We start from the raw sequence: 4,987 nt of genomic DNA on the forward strand, positions 1-4,987 counted from the left end.
AAAAGAAAAAGAAAAATGAGATCTGTCTGATCTGAAATTTGTTCGAGCATATTTAATGCAGTACTATTACTGCAATAATACGCTATATAAATCATAAGAAGTTTGTTTATTCGAAAGGAAAGCATTTTGTTTCTTAATATATACGTCTGATTTGTAATAGTTTACTACCACTTACTTACCACTACCAATGTGATCTTCGAAACAATTTCTCAAGAAAATCAAAAACGTGTTCGTAAAGTTTCTCTAATATGTTTCTTGTATGTTTTCTAATAAATTTCACGAATGTTTTAGCTCACTCGAAGAAAGTTTTTAGGCAGTTACCAACAGTTGAATATTGTTCTGACGAATTCTAAACTTTATTCTACTATTCCTATAAATCTTTCTCTATAACAACGTCTGGCTTATTCTAATCCGTTATTACTTATGGTATTTGTAAAATCCGCAACAATGTTGAAAAGTATGAAATGAATATGTTCACAGAAATTTGATAATATTTCGTATAAAACGTTCTCTCTCTTATTTCTTAAATAAATTCTACTCAAAATCGTAGACAACCTACACACACGCACGTACGAACACATAGATATATAAATATTATAATATATATGTACATTAACATGTATATATATATATATATATATATATATATATATATTTATTTTTATTTTTTTACAAAGATATGGGTTTTATTGTAATAAATACACATAGACATTTAATTTTTCCAAAATTCATTTAAAATGTTAGTAAAATCTATTTTCGAAATATTTAAAATTTATCGTACTTTACAACTACTATCGATCTTTGAAACAATTTCCAAATAAAGTTAGAAACGTTTCCTTGAAGTTTTAATTTTCCTTATATAACAGTCTGATTTATTTTAATCCGTTACTACTGAAATTAAATTTTCGTATATTCCAAATATTTTCAATAATAGATATTTAAATATCGTTCTCTTATATTATATCTCTCATATAAATTCTACCAGGAATAGAGAACTACTTGCAGTCGTAAACTCTCATATATATGCAAACGCATAGAAACAAGTGCATATGTATACGCATAACATTTGTCGTTATCGAAAGGAAACAAAGCGAGAGAACCGTGTGTGACACGTGTTGCATCGTCGAAACTCGTTGAGTATGCAGAGACACATATGTACACATACACGTATTATACATACATAAATATATGTGTGTACACATATACGTATAATAACCACATTTCATATTACTCTTGGGGGTTCGAGGTATAACGTATTCCTGAACGTGAGTAGCAATGTAACACTAGTCAGACACGTGCTATAATGATCATAAACCGTTCAACGAAAATACGATGCTTTTGCCGTTAAAGTCAAAGAGAGATTTTTGCTTACGTAAGAGAGTACCTCTGATCCAATCACGTCAAGAGCTACATTATACAATTTTATCTTTCTCTTTCACTCTTCTCACACATCTCTTTGTGATTTTATATGTGAGTTATTTACCATTATCACGAATGTATTTATGTTACTCTATATATATGGTTGCTATGTACAAATTCTATATACGATTGAAAATTATTTACAAAGTCAATTTAATAATGCAACTACATTTCAATCATTCACTTTCTTTTTCTTTCTTTTGATATTTCTTTCTGTAAATATTTTTTTTTCTTTCTTTCTTTATTTTCCCTGATGTATCGACACGTCAAAAGCTTTTTTTCGAGTAAATATTTGAACCCACCCCCACCCCTCGCCCGCCCCGTGTATTTTTGTTTTGCTTTTCTATCTTTCTTTTGTTTTTTTTTCTTTTTTTTTTTTACGATTAATCAATGAACATTTGGCTCGCGCATATTTTTCGTTTAATACTTCGCGACAATTTTATGCTTATTGTGGCGAAGGATTTTTAAATGAGAGAATAAAGAAGAGAAGCAGATAAAAAAGATAAATAGAGAGATGAGAATATTGTTCATATTTTTATAGAAATAATAGGAATCCAATGAAAAGCGGAAACAACTTTGGTACTCGTGAGTATCGTGAACCAATTGAAAGCCTTCGCGAGGACATAAATATGAACGAACGTACGTCGAGAAAACAAAATGAAAAGAAAAAGAAAAGAAAAGAAAAGAAAAGAAAAAAAATACAAAGCTTTGTTAAAAAATCACGTTCGATTTTTTTTAGAATTGTAACACTCGTAGGTATATCATTTAATCGATATAAATCGTGTTTCGTTCAAGTATTATTTTATTTATATATGAATATGAAATATATTTGTTTGTTTCTTTTTTATTATATTTACATAAAAGAGGATTCACCACTTGTAAAAGGAATTATCAACGTTAACGTATATTCCATTGATTTTATCGAATCTTCTTTCGTACTTTGACAACAAATCTCGTAATAATTAATTTGAAAAATCATTTCTATTATAAAATGTATCTTCCTTGTTTTATATATATATTGCTGTTAATCAAAATATATTTATAATTATCTCGTAATTTTTCAACATACTTAATTGTAATTTCAAATGACTAATCACGAATTGATTTCATTAATTTCAGTTTACAAAAATTACATATATTCTTATTTAAAAAAAAAACAAAACTTTTATATTCTCGGAAATATTGTCGTTGTAAAAAAAAAGTTCTCTAGTTAAATTATTTTATTAATTTTTTGGCATATACTTATGTTAATGCAAATAAAATTTTGGAACATTCGTCGTATTGTAAAATATATCGTATATATTATTATACGCAAATGTTTAATTAATTTCTTTCGATTATATTATTTTGTTTTATTTAGTTTTGTTTACTTAATTCTTAATTTCATTAATTTCAGTTTACAAAAATTACATATATTCTTATTTAAAAAAAAAAACAAAACTTTTATATTCTCGGAAATATTGTCATTGTAAAAAAAAAGTTCTCTAGTTAAATTATTTTATTAATTTCTCGGCATATACTTTTGTTAATGCAAATAAAATTTTGGAACATTGTTCGTATTGTAAAATATATTGTATATATTATTATACGCAAATGTTTAATTAATTTCTTTCGATTATATTATTTTGTTTTATTTAGTTTTGTCTACTTAATTCTTAATTTCATTAATTTCAGTTTACAAAAATTACATATATTCTTATTTAAAAAAAAACAAAACTTTTATATTCTCGGAAATATTGTCGTTGTAAAAAAAAAGTTCTCTAGTTAAATCATTTTATTAATTTTTCGGCATATACTTTTGTTAATGCGAATAAAATTTTGGAACATTGTTCGTATTGTATAAAATATCGTATATATTATTATTATACACAAATGTTTAATTAATTTCTTTCGATTATATTATTTTGTTTACTTAATTCTTATCAACCGTAACGGGTTCATGTCACACGCTACATTTCCTAGAAAAACATGACAAAATTATAGGATCGATTATCGACAATAATGGCATACAATAAAAGCGGTATCGTATCTACCGTAAAGATAATAATAACGGCGCCTATGGGCATTGATTTTCCAAGAGATTAACGTGTTTGTTTTAATTCGAATCCTTACTGCATTATTGACTAACAAGCCATACATAATTAATCCACTCGTTCTTTCGTGAGAGTGTACACGGCGTATATAATGGATACAACCACCGATTAATATGTTTCATAGCATACAAAAATGAAAAAGAGGAAAAAAAATGAAAGAGAGATAAAAGATAGAATAAAAAGAAAGAGAGAGAGAGAGAAAAAATATATATGTTACGTGTATCGGTAATTAAGAAGTGGACAAAGTCCAATAAAAATTTCAAAAGAAATATATACAACATTTATTTGATGACATATTTTATAATATAATTAATCCTAATCTAAAATAAATTATAAAATCAATTGATTTCATCATGTATAAATGTATACTACGTGTATTAGTAATTTTGAAAGTGTACTATGTGTCCGAAAAAAATTAACAAAAAGAACAAACATTTATTTTACGACTTTACTTCACACACACATAGTATCATATAAATAATTTCAATTTAAAATAAATGAAAAAAATAAATAAATTGTTGTGAACTCTCTCTTGTAGACATACGATTAATCCACTTTTAAAATTGTCTATACATATTATATACAGATACAAATACGTAGACTCATGTATGTGTATTAAACGTAAAGAACTCAAATACGGTGTTTGTGTATATAAGTAAACACTTTTACTGAATATTTTAAAATTAGATGAAAAACGCGTTATCTGTTGAATATAGGCAGATATTTTCACGTTTCGTGAGCAATCACAATAACAAAGAAAAAGGGGTTAGTTGAAAAATGGGGTAGAAAGAGTTGAAAGGTTGAACAAGACGACCCAGAACACGACACTTGTTTAAACTTTGCACTCTTTGCAAAATCTCTTTATAGAAAACAATGGAAACCTATTTTCCCCACACTTTGTTTCTCCCTCTCTCTCTCTCTCTCTCTTTCTCATTTACTCTGAGGAAGAGCAATTCTCTTATTCAACCCTCCATCATTTTACTTTTTCCTAAACTAACAAAGTTTCTCTCTCGTTCCCCTTTACGCTCTGCGTGTTACGCACACGCAAAACGTTCCTAAGCTTTTCATACCTCCCCCACGAAACGTGACGTGTTTCCCTTACTTTAAGCATAGATAGTGAAAGAGAAAGAGAAAGAGAGAAAGAGAGAGAGAGAGAGAGAGAGAGAGAGAGAGGGAGAAATAGAAGATTCATTGTTATTTTCATCATTGCATGTAACACGTGTTACACGCGACCATTGTCTAATAGTATGTCGGACTTTGATTTCATACCTGACAATTTTTTAATTGTTCTACTTCGAAAATATCCTTGATCTTTTTATTATCATTTTTTTTTTCTTTTCCATATTTATTGTTCCTGTTATTATTATTATTCGATATTTTAATATCACTAGAAATGTTTATCAAGAAATATGTATAATTTCGGGTGTGTGTGTTTTTGTGAAAATTAATATATTATATTATAAATGAGAAAAATT

This window comes from Polistes canadensis, unplaced genomic scaffold (genome assembly GCF_001313835.1).
Source record: "Polistes canadensis isolate GaletaPanama2010 unplaced genomic scaffold, ASM131383v1 scaffold_334, whole genome shotgun sequence".
NCBI lineage: Eukaryota > Metazoa > Arthropoda > Insecta > Hymenoptera > Vespidae > Polistes > Polistes canadensis.